The sequence below is a fragment of the Pelobates fuscus genome, chromosome 3, assembly GCF_036172605.1.
Source record: "Pelobates fuscus isolate aPelFus1 chromosome 3, aPelFus1.pri, whole genome shotgun sequence".
Taxonomy (NCBI): Eukaryota; Metazoa; Chordata; class Amphibia; order Anura; family Pelobatidae; genus Pelobates; species Pelobates fuscus.
The window spans coordinates 398,324,982-398,338,148 of NC_086319.1; the positions used below are offsets into that span (position 1 = coordinate 398,324,982).

The 13,167-nt window shown below is 36.0% G+C and overlaps 12 non-coding genes across 12 annotated transcripts; all 12 read right to left on the bottom strand.

Moving 5' to 3' along the window:
* Positions 1-161: 161 nt before the first annotated feature.
* TRNAR-ACG (transfer RNA arginine (anticodon ACG)) lies at positions 162-234 on the bottom strand. The gene has a single exon. It is a non-coding gene; the product is annotated as a tRNA-Arg (tRNA).
* Positions 235-1,297: 1,063 nt separating this feature from the next.
* TRNAH-GUG (transfer RNA histidin (anticodon GUG)) lies at positions 1,298-1,369 on the bottom strand. The gene has a single exon. It is a non-coding gene; the product is annotated as a tRNA-His (tRNA).
* An 8-nt stretch (positions 1,370-1,377) lies between these two features.
* Positions 1,378-1,450, bottom strand: TRNAR-ACG (transfer RNA arginine (anticodon ACG)). Its single transcript has one exon. It is a non-coding gene; the product is annotated as a tRNA-Arg (tRNA).
* Positions 1,451-2,583: 1,133 nt separating this feature from the next.
* TRNAR-ACG (transfer RNA arginine (anticodon ACG)) lies at positions 2,584-2,656 on the bottom strand. Its single transcript has one exon. It is a non-coding gene; the product is annotated as a tRNA-Arg (tRNA).
* A 1,132-nt stretch (positions 2,657-3,788) lies between these two features.
* Positions 3,789-3,861, bottom strand: TRNAR-ACG (transfer RNA arginine (anticodon ACG)). The gene has a single exon. It is a non-coding gene; the product is annotated as a tRNA-Arg (tRNA).
* Positions 3,862-4,996: 1,135 nt separating this feature from the next.
* TRNAR-ACG (transfer RNA arginine (anticodon ACG)) lies at positions 4,997-5,069 on the bottom strand. The gene has a single exon. It is a non-coding gene; the product is annotated as a tRNA-Arg (tRNA).
* Positions 5,070-6,123: 1,054 nt separating this feature from the next.
* TRNAH-GUG (transfer RNA histidin (anticodon GUG)) lies at positions 6,124-6,195 on the bottom strand. The gene has a single exon. It is a non-coding gene; the product is annotated as a tRNA-His (tRNA).
* Positions 6,196-8,540: 2,345 nt separating this feature from the next.
* On the bottom strand, positions 8,541-8,612 carry TRNAH-GUG (transfer RNA histidin (anticodon GUG)). The gene has a single exon. It is a non-coding gene; the product is annotated as a tRNA-His (tRNA).
* An 8-nt stretch (positions 8,613-8,620) lies between these two features.
* TRNAR-ACG (transfer RNA arginine (anticodon ACG)) lies at positions 8,621-8,693 on the bottom strand. The gene has a single exon. It is a non-coding gene; the product is annotated as a tRNA-Arg (tRNA).
* Positions 8,694-9,748: 1,055 nt separating this feature from the next.
* Positions 9,749-9,820, bottom strand: TRNAH-GUG (transfer RNA histidin (anticodon GUG)). Its single transcript has one exon. It is a non-coding gene; the product is annotated as a tRNA-His (tRNA).
* An 8-nt stretch (positions 9,821-9,828) lies between these two features.
* On the bottom strand, positions 9,829-9,901 carry TRNAR-ACG (transfer RNA arginine (anticodon ACG)). Its single transcript has one exon. It is a non-coding gene; the product is annotated as a tRNA-Arg (tRNA).
* A 2,253-nt stretch (positions 9,902-12,154) lies between these two features.
* Positions 12,155-12,226, bottom strand: TRNAH-GUG (transfer RNA histidin (anticodon GUG)). The gene has a single exon. It is a non-coding gene; the product is annotated as a tRNA-His (tRNA).
* Positions 12,227-13,167: the final 941 nt, after the last annotated feature.

Consider the following 13,167-nt stretch of genomic DNA (forward strand, 5'->3'; position numbering starts at 1 on the left):
TTTGCATTTTAAATATTGTTTAACTCCGACACTCACATGGTTAACAGTTGGGGTCAAAATGTACTTAGCGCTGAAGAGAAGGAAAATAGAGATGCCGTGACCCGGAGTTGCTGCGGCCACAACGCAGAGTACTAACCACTATACGATCACGGCACAGCGGCCGAGCCAGGTAGGAGTCGAACCTACAATCTTCTGATTCGTAGTCAGACGCGTTATCCATTGCGCCACTGACCCATGTTAGGATCTAATGGGATCTGCCTCAAAAGGAAAAAAAAGATATCCATAATAAAACTAAATTGAGATACAAAAGAAGTGTTTTGCAAAGTTGTTTAATTATTTTATCTTATCACTAAAAGTTTAACCTTTCCTTAAGTATTTCCTTAACTACTTATATGGCACCAACAAATTCCGCAGAGCTGGAATTGAACTAATTCAACTTAAATGTACTTTATTAAACAAAAAAAAAAAAGCTATTGCACAATAACTGCTAAAAGAGATCACAAAACAATCTCTGAGATGCGTTTCACAATTTAACTGAGGAAGCTTTTTTAAGGGGGGAAATGTGTTTCAGAGATTGTTCCAAGTTGGATTCTTGAGTCATATTATATACCAAAATTTGGAAGCACCATGCGGTTTGGGTTGTCTCTAGGCAGGCAGACACCAGAGGCATTTCTGTGAGCTGAATTTCAAGACTCCTGTGCACAAGTGTAATTCTATATGGTATAATTTTATTAAGGTTTTACACTATACACATTTTTCCTGTTTTATTGTATGAATATATTATATGTACATATATGACCTGCCGGAAGTCTGTGCCTAGAGAAAAGGTGGATCTGATACCTATAAATAAGAAGAGGAGAGGGAGTCACCTATTTAAGAGTCCAATGCTTATAAACCAGAGCCAGATTGTGGGCTGTGGTTCATGTCAGTTGCCAATGCCTCTAGATGCTTTACTGCTTTATTAGATTTTTGGCTGTGTTAGTAAGTTGTCTCCACTATTATATCTTTTTCTATTTTTACTTTAGAGTTCAAAAGTTTGTTATTGTGTTTTTTTCTGGGATAATCACATTGTTCAATGTATTAAATCATGGTTGTTATATTGCAGTTGCGTTTACAATTTATAATTAGACTTTTAAAGGGGTACCAAGAATTAACACTTTGTTGTGATTTAGTGCAATATTAGATATTTAGCACTATTTACATTGTTTGCATTTTAAATATTGTTTAACTCCGACACTCACATGGTTAACAGTTGGGGTCAAAATGTACTTAGCGCTGAAGAGAAGGAAAATAGAGATGCCGTGACCCGGATTCGAACCGGGGTTGCTGCGGCCACAACGCAGAGTACTAACCACTATACGATCACGGCACAGCGGCCGAGCCAGGTAGGAGTCGAACCTACAATCTTCTGATTCGTAGTCAGACGCGTTATCCATTGCGCCACTGGCCCATGTTTGGATCTAATGGGATCTGCCTCAACAGGAAAAAAAAGATATCCATAATAAAACTAAATTGAGATACAAAAGAAGTGTTTTGCAAAGTTGTTTAATTATTTTATCTTATCACTAAAAGTTTAACCTTTCCTTAAGTATTTCCTTAACTACTTATATGGCACCAACAAATTCCGCAGAGCTGGAATTGAACTAATTCAACTTAAATGTACTTTATTAAACAAAAAAAAAATAAGCTATTGCACAATAACTGCTAAAAGAGATCACAAAACAATCTCTGAGATGCGTTTCACAATTTAACTGAGGAAGCTTTTTTAAGGGGGGAAATGTGTTTCAGAGATTGTTCCAAGTTGGATTCTTGAGTCATATTATATACCAAAATTTGGAAGCACCATGCGGGTTGGGTTGTCTCTAGGCAGGCAGACACCAGAGGCATTTCTGTGAGCTGAATTTCAAGACTCCTGTGCACAAGTGTAATTCTATATGGTATAATTTTATTAAGGTTTTACACTATACACATTTTTCCTGTTTTATTGTATGAATATATTATATGTACATATATGACCTGCCGGAAGTCTGTGCCTAGAGAAAAGGTGGATCTGATACCTATAAATAAGAAGAGGAGAGGGAGTCACCTATTTAAGAGTCCAATGCTTATAAACCAGAGCCAGATTGTGGGCTGTGGTTCATGTGAGTTGCCAATGCCTCTAGATGCTTTACTGCTTTATTAGATTTTTGGCTGTGTTAGTAAGTTGTCTCCACTATAATATCTTTTTCTATTTTTACTTTAGAGTTCAAAAGTTTGTTATTGTGTTTTTTTCTGGGATAATCACATTGTTCAATGTATTAAATCATGGTTGTTATATTGCAGTTGCGTTTACAATTTATAATTAGACTTTTAAAGGGGTACCAAGAATTAACACTTTGTTGTGATTTAGTGCAATATTAGATATTTAGCACTATTTACATTGTTTGCATTTTAAATATTGTTTAACTCCGACACTCACATGGTTAACAGTTGGGGTCAAAATGTACTTAGCGCTGAAGAGAAGGAAAATAGAGATGCCGTGACCCGGGGTTGCTGCGGCCACAACGCAGAGTACTAACCACTATACGATCACGGCACAGCGGCCGAGCCAGGTAGGAGTCGAACCTACAATCTTCTGATTCGTAGTCAGACGCGTTATCCATTGCGCCACTGGCCCATGTTTGGATCTAATGGGATCTGCATCAACAGGAAAAAAAAGATATCCATAATAAAACTAAATTGAGATACAAAAGAAGTGTTTTGCAAAGTTGTTTAATTATTTTATCTTATCACTAAAAGTTTAACCTTTCCTTAAGTATTTCCTTAACTACTTATATGGCACCAACAAATTCCGCAGAGCTGGAATTGAACTAATTCAACTTAAATGTACTTTATTAAACAAAAAAAAAAAAGCTATTGCACAATAACTGCTAAAAGAGATCACAAAACAATCTCTGAGATGCGTTTCACAATTTAACTGAGGAAGCTTTTTTAAGGGGGGAAATGTGTTTCAGAGATTGTTCCAAGTTGGATTCTTGAGTCATATTATATACCAAAATTTGGAAGCACCATGCGGGTTGGGTTGTCTCTAGGCAGGCAGACACCAGAGGCATTTCTGTGAGCTGAATTTCAAGACTCCTGTGCACAAGTGTAATTCTATATGGTATAATTTTATTAAGGTTTTACACTATACACATTTTTCCTGTTTTATTGTATGAATATATTATATGTACATATATGACCTGCCGGAAGTCTGTGCCTAGAGAAAAGGTGGATCTGATACCTATAAATAAGAAGAGGAGAGGGAGTCACCTATTTAAGAGTCCAATGCTTATAAACCAGAGCCAGATTGTGGGCTGTGGTTCATGTGAGTTGCCAATGCCTCTAGATGCTTTACTGCTTTATTAGATTTTTGGCTGTGTTAGTAAGTTGTCTCCACTATTATATCTTTTTCTATTTTTACTTTAGAGTTCAAAAGTTTGTTATTGTGTTTTTTTCTGGGATAATCACATTGTTCAATGTATTAAATCATGGTTGTTATATTGCAGTTGCGTTTACAATTTATAATTAGACTTTTAAAGGGGTACCAAGAATTAACACTTTGTTGTGATTTAGTGCAATATTAGATATTTAGCACTATTTACATTGTTTGCATTTTAAATATTGTTTAACTCCGACACTCACATGGTTAACAGTTGGGGTCAAAATGTACTTAGCGCTGAAGAGAAGGAAAATAGAGATGCCGTGACCCGGGGTTGCTGCGGCCACAACGCAGAGTACTAACCACTATACGATCACAGCACAGCGGCCGAGCCAGGTAGGAGTCGAACCTACAATCTTCTGATTCGTAGTCAGACGCGTTATCCATTGCGCCACTGGCCCATGTTTGGATCTAATGGGATCTGCCTCAACAGGAAAAAAAAGATATCCATAATAAAACTAAATTGAGATACAAAAGAAGTGTTTTGCAAAGTTGTTTAATTATTTTATCTTATCACTAAAAGTTTAACCTTTCCTTAAGTATTTCCTTAACTACTTATATGGCACCAACAAATTCCGCAGAGCTGGAATTGAACTAATTCAACTTAAATGTACTTTATTAAACAAAAAAAAATAAGCTATTGCACAATAACTGCTAAAAGAGATCACAAAACAATCTCTGAGATGCGTTTCACAATTTAACTGAGGAAGCTTTTTTAAGGGGGGAAATGTGTTTCAGAGATTGTTCCAAGTTGGATTCTTGAGTCATATTATATACCAAAATTTGGAAGCACCATGCGGGTTGGGTTGTCTCTAGGCAGGCAGACACCAGAAGCATTTCTGTGAGCTGAATTTCAAGACTCCTGTACACAAGTGTAATTCTATATGGTATAATTTTATTAAGGTTTTACACTATACACATTTTTCCTGTTTTATTGTATGAATATATTATATGTACATATATGACCTGCCGGAAGTCTGTGCCTAGAGAAAAGGTGGATCTGATACCTATAAATAAGAAGAGGAGAGGGAGTCACCTATTTAAGAGTCCAATGCTTATAAACCAGAGCCAGATTGTGGGCTGTGTTTCATGTGAGTTGCCAATGCCTCTAGATGCTTTACTGCTTTATTAGATTTTTTGGCTGTGTTAGTAAGTTGTCTCCACTATTATATTTTTTTCTATTTTTACTTTAGAGTTCAAAAGTTTGTTATTGTGTTTTTTTCTGGGATAATCACATTGTTCAATGTATTAAATCATGGTTGTTGTATTGCAGTTGCGTTTACAATTTATAATTAGACTTTTAAAGGGGTACCAAGAATTAACACTTTGTTGTGTTTTAGTGCAATATTAGATATTTGGCACTATTTACATTTTAAATATTGTTTAACTCCGACACTCACATGGTTAACAGTTGGGGTCAAAATGTACTTAGCGCTGAAGAGAAGGAAAATGGAGATGCCGTGACCTGGATTCGAACCGGGGTTGCTGCGGCCACAACGCAGAGTACTAACCACTATACGATCACGGCACAGCAGCCGAGCCAGGTAGGAGTCGAACCTACAATCTTCTGATTCGTAGTCAGACGCGTTATCCATTGCGCCACTGGCCCATGTTTGGTGCTAATGGGATCTGTCTCAACAGAAAAAAATGATATCCATAATAAAACTAAATTGAGATACAAAAGAAGTGTTTTGCAAAGTTGTTTAATTATTTTATCTTATCACTAAAAGTTTAACCTTTCCTTAAGTATTTCCTTAACTACTTATATGGCACCAACAAATTCCGCAGAGCTGGAATTGAACTAATTCAACTTAAATGTACTTTATTAAAGAAAAAAAAATAAGCTATTGCACAATAACTGCTAAAAGAGATCACAAAACAATCTCTGAGATGCGTTTCACAATTTAACTGAGGAAGCTTTTTTAAGGGGGGAAATGTGTTTCAGAGATTGTTCCAAGTTGGATTCTTGAGTCATATTATATACCAAAATTTGGAAGCACCATGCGGGTTGGGTTGTCTCTAGGCAGGCAGACACCAGAGGCATATATGTGAGCTGAATTTCAAGACTCCTGTGCACAAGTGTAATTCTATATGGTATAATTTTATTCAGGTTTTACACTATACACATTTTTCCTGTTTTATTGTATGAATATATTATATGTACATATATGACCTGCCGGAAGTCTGTGCCTAGAGAAAAGGTGGATCTGATACCTATAAATAAGAAGAGGAGAGGGAGTCACCTATTTAAGAGTCCAATGCTTATAAACCAGAGCCAGATTGTGGGCTGTGGTTCATGTGAGTTGCCAATGCCTCTAGATGCTTTACTGCTTTATTAGATTTTTTGGCTGTGTTAGTAAGTTGTCTCCACTATTATATCTTTTTCTATTTTTACTTTAGAGTTCAAAAGTTTGTTATTGTGTTTTTTTCTGGGATAATCACATTGTTCAATGTATTAAATCATGGTTGTTATATTGCAGTTGCGTTTACAATTTATAATTAGACTTTTAAAGGGGTACCAAGAATTAACACTTTGTTGTGATTTAGTGCAATATTAGATATTTGGCACTATTTACATTTTAAATATTGTTTAACTCCGACACTCACATGGTTAACAGTTGGGGTCAAAATGTACTTAGCGCTGAAGAGAAGGAAAATGGAGATGCCGTGACCCGGATTCAAACCGGGGTTGCTGCGGCCACAACGCAGAGTACTAACCACTATACGATCACGGCACAGCGGCCGAGCCAGGTAGGAGTCGAACCTACAATCTTCTATTGCGTAGTCAGACGCGTTATCCATTGCGCCACTGGCCCATGTTTGGAGCTAATGGGATCTGCCTCAACAGAAAAAAAATATATCCATAATAAAACTAAATTGAGATACAAAAGAAGTGTTTTGCAAAGTTGTTTAATTATTTTATCTTATCACTAAAAGTTTAACCTTTCCTTAAGTATTTCCTTAACTACTTATATGGCACCAATAAATTCCGCAGAGCTGGAATTGAACTAATTCAACTTAAATGTACTTTATTAAAAAAAAAAAAAATAAGCAATTGCACAATAACTGCTAAAAGAGATCACAAAACAATCTCTGAGATGCGTTTCACAATTTAACTGAGGAAGCTTTTTTAAGGGGGGAAATGTGTTTCAGAGATTGTTCCAAGTTGGATTCTTGAGTCATATTATATACCAAAATTTGGAAGCACCATGCGGGTTGGGTTGTCTCTAGGCAGGCAGACACCAGAGGCATTTCTGTGAGCTGAATTTCAAGACTCCTGTACACAAGTGTAATTCTATATGGTATAATTTTATTAAGGTTTTACACTATACACATTTTTCCTGTTTTATTGTATGAATATATTATATGTACATATATGACCTGCCGGAAGTCTGTGCCTAGAGAAAAGGTGGATCTGATACCTATAAATAAGAAGAGGAGAGGGAGTCACCTATTTAAGAGTCCAATGCTTATAAACCAGAGCCAGATTGTGGGCTGTGTTTCATGTGAGTTGCCAATGCCTCTAGATGCTTTACTGCTTTATTAGATTTTTTGGCTGTGTTAGTAAGTTGTCTCCACTATTATATCTTTTTCTATTTTTACTTTAGAGTTCAAAAGTTTGTTATTGTGTTTTTTTCTGGGATAAACACATTGTTCAATGTATTAAATCATGGTTGTTATATTGCAGTTGCGTTTACAATTTATAATTAGACTTTTAAAGGGGTACCAAGAATTAACACTTTGTTGTGATTTAGTGCAATATTAGATATTTGGCACTATTTACATTTTAAATATTGTTTAACTCCGACACTCATATGGTTAACAGTTGGGGTCAAAATTTACTTAGCGCTGAAGAGAAGGAAAATAGAGATGCCGTGACCCGGATTCGAACCGGGGTTGCTGCGGCCACAACGCAGAGTACTAACCACTATATGATCACGGCACAGCAGCCGAGCAAGGTAGGAGTCGAACCCACAATCTTCTGATTCGTAGTCAGACGCGTTATCCATTGCGCCACTGGCCCATGTTTGGAGCTAATGGGATCTGCCTCAACAGAAAAAAAATATATCCATAATAAAACTAAATTGAGATACAAAAGAAGTGTTTGGCAAAGTTGTTTAATTATTTTATCTTATCACTAAAAGTTTAACCTTTCCTTAAGTATTTCCTTAACTACTTATATGGCACCAATAAATTCCGCAGAGCTGGAATTGAACTAATTCAACTTAAATGTACTTTATTAAAAAAAAAAAAAAATAAGCAATTGCACAATAACTGCTAAAAGAGATCACAAAACAATCTCTGAGATGCGTTTCACAATTTAACTGAGGAAGCTTTTTTAAGGGGGGAAATGTGTTTCAGAGATTGTTCCAAGTTGGATTCTTGAGTCATATTATATACCAAAATTTGGAAGCACCATGCGGGTTGGGTTGTCTCTAGGCAGGCAGACACCAGAGGCATTTCTGTGAGCTGAATTTCAAGACTCCTGTGCACAAGTGTAATTCTATATGGTATAATTTTATTAAGGTTTTACACTATACACATTTTTCCTGTTTTATTGTATGAATATATTATATGTACATATATGACCTGCCGGAAGTCTGTGCCTAGAGAAAAGGTGGATCTGATACCTATAAATAAGAAGAGGAGAGGGAGTCACCTATTTAAGAGTCCAATGCTTATAAACCAGAGACAGATTGTGGGCTGTGTTTCATGTGAGTTGCCAATGCCTCTAGATGCTTTACTGCTTTATTAGATTTTTTGGCTGTGTTAGTAAGTTGTCTCCACTATTATATCTTTTTCTATTTTTACTTTAGAGTTCAAAAGTTTGTTATTGTGTTTTTTTCTGGGATAAACATATTGTTCAATGTATTAAATCATGGTTGTTATATTGCAGTTGCGTTTACAATTTATAATTAGACTTTTAAAGGGGTACCAAGAATTAACACTTTGTTGTGATTTAGTGCAATATTAGATATTTGGCACTATTTACATTTTAAATATTGTTTAACTCCGACACTCACATGGTTAACAGTTGGGGTCAAAATGTACTTAGCGCTGAAGAGAAGGAAAATAGAGATGCCGTGACCCGGATTCAAACCGGGGTTGCTGCGGCCACAACGCAGAGTACTAACCACTATACGATCACGGCACAGCGGCCGAGCCAGGTAGGAGTCGAACCTACAATCTTCTGATTCGTAGTCAGACGCGTTATCCATTGCGCCACTGGCCCATGTTTGGAGCTAATGGGATCTGCCTCAACAGAAAAAAAGATATCCATAATAAAACTAAATTGAGATACAAAAGAAGTGTTTTGCAAAGTTGTTTAATTATTTTATCTTATCACTAAAAGTTTAACCTTTCCTTAAGTATTTCCTTAACTACTTATATGGCACCAACAAATTCCGCAGAGCTGGAATTGAACTAATTCAACTTAAATGTACTTTATTAAAGAAAAAAAAAAAAAAGCAATTGCACAATAACTGCTAAAAGAGATCACAAAACAATCTCTGAGATGCGTTTCACAATTTCACTGAGGAAGCTTTTTTAAGGGGGGAAATGTGTTTCAGAGATTGTTCCAAGTTGGATTCTTGAGTCATATTATATACCAAAATTTGGAAGCACCATGCGGGTTGGGTTGTCTCTAGGCAGGCAGACACCAGAGGTATATATGTGAGCTGAATTTCAAGACTCCTGTACACAAGTGTAATTCTATATGGTATAATTTTATTCAGGTTTTACACTATACACATTTTTCCTGTTTTATTGTATGAATATATTATATGTACATATATGACCTGCCGGAAGTCTGTGCCTAGAGAAAAGGTGGATCTGATACCTATAAATAAGAAGAGGAGAGGGAGTCACCTATTTAAGAGTCCAATGCTTATAAACCAGAGCCAGATTGTGGGCTGTGGTTCATGTGAGTTGCCAATGCCTCTAGATGCTTTACTGCTTTATTAGATTTTTTGGCTGTGTTAGTAAGTTGTCTCCACTATTATATCTTTTTCTATTTTTACTTTAGAGTTCAAAAGTTTGTTATTGTGTTTTTTTCTGGGATAATCACATTGTTCAATGTATTAAATCATGGTTGTTATATTGCAGTTGCGTTTACAATTTATAATTAGACTTTTAAAGGGGTACCAAGAATTAACACTTTGTTGTGATTTAGTGCAATATTAGATATTTGGCACTATTTACATTTTAAATATTGTTTAACTCCGACACTCACATGGTTAACAGTTGGGGTCAAAATGTACTTAGCGCTGAAGAGAAGGAAAATGGAGATGCCGTGACCCGGATTCAAACCGGGGTTGCTGCGGCCACAACGCAGAGTACTAACCACTATACGATCACGGCACAGCGGCCGAGCCAGGTAGGAGTCGAACCTACAATCTTCTGATTCGTAGTCAGACGCGTTATCCATTGCGCCACTGGCCCATGTTTGGATCTAATGGGATCTGCCTCAACAGGAAAAAAAATATATCCATAATAAAACTAAATTGAGATACAAAAGAAGTGTTTTGCAAAGTTGTTTAATTATTTTATCTTATCACTAAAAGTTTAACCTTTCCGTAAGTATTTCCTTAACTACTTATATGGCACCAACAAATTCCGCAGAGCTGGAATTGAACTAATTCAACTTAAATGTACTTTATTAAAAAAAAAAAAAATAAGCAATTGCACAATAACTGCTAAAAGAGATCACAAACCAATCTCTGAGATGCGTTTCACAATTTAACTGAGGAAGCTTTTTTAAGGGGGGAAATGTGTTTCAGAGATTGTTCCAAGTTGGATTCTTGAGTCATATTATATACCAAAATTTGGAAGCACCATGCGGGTTGGGTTGTCTCTAGGCAGGCAGACACCAGAGGCATTTCTGTGAGCTGAATTTCAAGACTCCTGTACACAAGTGTAATTCTATATGGTATAATTTTATTAAGGTTTTACACTATACACATTTTTCCTGTTTTATTGTATGAATATATTATATGTACATATATGACCTGCCGGAAGTCTGTGCCTAGAGAAAAGGTGGATCTGATACCTATAAATAAGAAGAGGAGAGGGAGTCACCTATTTAAGAGTCCAATGCTTATAAACCAGAGCCAGATTGTGGGCTGTGTTTCATGTGAGTTGCCAATGCCTCTAGATGCTTTACTGCTTTATTAGATTTTTTGGCTGTGTTAGTAAGTTGTCTCCACTATTATATCTTTTTCTATTTTTACTTTAGAGTTCAAAAGTTTGTTATTGTGTTTTTTTCTGGGATAAACACATTGTTCAATGTATTAAATCATGGTTGTTATATTGCAGTTGCGTTTACAATTTATAATTAGACTTTTAAAGGGGTACCAAGAATTAACACTTTGTTGTGATTTAGTGCAATATTAGATATTTGGCACTATTTACATTTTAAATATTGTTTAACTCCGACACTCATATGGTTAACAGTTGGGGTCAAAATTTACTTAGCACTGAAGAGAAGGAAAATAGAGATGCCGTGACCCGGAGTTGCTGCGGCCACAACGCAGAGTACTAACCACTATACGATCACGGCACAGCAGCCGAGCAAGGTAGGAGTCGAACCCACAATCTTCTGATTCGTAGTCAGACGCGTTATCCATTGCGCCACTGGCCCATGTTTGGAGCTAATGGGATCTGCCTCAACAGAAAAAAAAGATATCCATAATAAAACTAAATTGAGATACAAAAGAAGTGTTTGGCAAAGTTGTTTAATTATTTTATCTTATCACTAAAAGTTTAACCTTTCCTTAAGTATTTCCTTAACTACTTATATGGCACCAATAAATTCCGCAGAGCTGGAATTGAACTAATTCAACTTAAATGTACTTTATTAAAAAAAAAAAAAATAAGCAATTGCACAATAACTGCTAAAAGAGATCACAAAACAATCTCTGAGATGCGTTTCACAATTTAACTGAGGAAGCTTTTTTAAGGGGGGAAATGTGTTTCAGAGATTGTTCCAAGTTGGATTCTTGAGTCATATTATATACCAAAATTTGGAAGCACCATGCGGGTTGGGTTGTCTCTAGGCAGGCAGACACCAGAGGCATTTCTGTGAGCTGAATTTCAAGACTCCTGTGCACAAGTGTAATTCTATATGGTATAATTTTATTAAGGTTTTACACTATACACATTTTTCCTGTTTTATTGTATGAATATATTATATGTACATATATGACCTGCCGGAAGTCTGTGCCTAGAGAAAAGGTGGATCTGATACCTATAAATAAGAAGAGGAGAGGGAGTCACCTATTTAAGAGTCCAATGCTTATAAACCAGAGACAGATTGTGGGCTGTGTTTCATGTGAGTTGCCAATGCCTCTAGATGCTTTACTGCTTTATTAGATTTTTTGGCTGTGTTAGTAAGTTGTCTCCACTATTATATATTTTTCTATTTTTACTTTAGAGTTCAAAAGTTTGTTATTGTGTTTTTTTCTGGGATAAACATATTGTTCAATGTATTAAATCATGGTTGTTATATTGCAGTTGCGTTTACAATTTATAATTAGACTTTTAAAGGGGTACCAAGAATTAACACTTTGTTGTTATTTAGTGCAATATTAGATATTTGGCACTATTTACATTTTAAATATTGTTTAACTCCGACACTCACATGGTTAACAGTTGGGGTCAAAATGTACTTAGCGCTGAAGAGAAGGAAAATAGAGATGCCGTGACCCGGATTCGAACCGGGGTTGCTGCGGCCACAACGCAGAGTACTAACCACTATACGATCACGGCACAGCAGCCGAGCAAAAGAGGAGTCGAACCCACAATCTTCTGATTCGTAGTCTGACGCGTTATCCATTGCGCCACTGGCCCATGTTTGGAGCTAATGGGATCTGCCTCAACAGAAAAAAAAGATATCCATAATAAAACTAAATTGAGATACAAAAGAAGTGTTTGGCAAAGTTGTTTAATTATTTTATCTTATCACTAAAAGTTTAACCTTTCCTTAAGTATTTCCTTAACTACTTATATGGCACCAACAAATTCCGCAGAGCTGGAATTGAACTAATTCAACTTAAATGTACTTTATTAAAAAAAAAAAAAATAAGCAATTGCACAATAACTGCTAAAAGAGATCACAAAACAATCTCTGAGATGCGTTTCACAATTTAACTGAGGAAGCTTTTTTAAGGGAGGAAATGTGTTTCAGAGATTGTTCCAAGTTGGATTCTTGAGTCATATTATATACCAAAATTTGGAAGCACCATGCGGTTTGGGTTGTCTCTAGGCAGGAAGACACCAGAGGCATTTCTGTGAGCTGAATTTCAAGACTCCTGTACACAAGTGTAATTCTATATGGTATAATTTTATTAAGGTTTTACACTATACACATTTTTCCTGTTTTATTGTATGAATATATTATATGTACATATATGACCTGCCGGAAGTCTGTGCCTAGAGAAAAGGTGGCTCTGATACCTATAAATAAGAAGAGGAGAGGGAGTCACCTATTTAAGAGTCCAATGCTTATAAACCAGAGCCAGATTGTGGGCTGTGGTTCATGTGAGTTGCCAATGCCTCTAGATGCTTTACTGCTTTATTAGATTTTTTGGCTGTGTTAGTAAGTTGTCTCCACTATTATATCTTTTTCTATTTTTACTTTAGAGTTCAAAAGTTTGTTATTGTGTTTTTTTCTGGGATAATCACATTGTTCAATGTATTAAATCATGGTT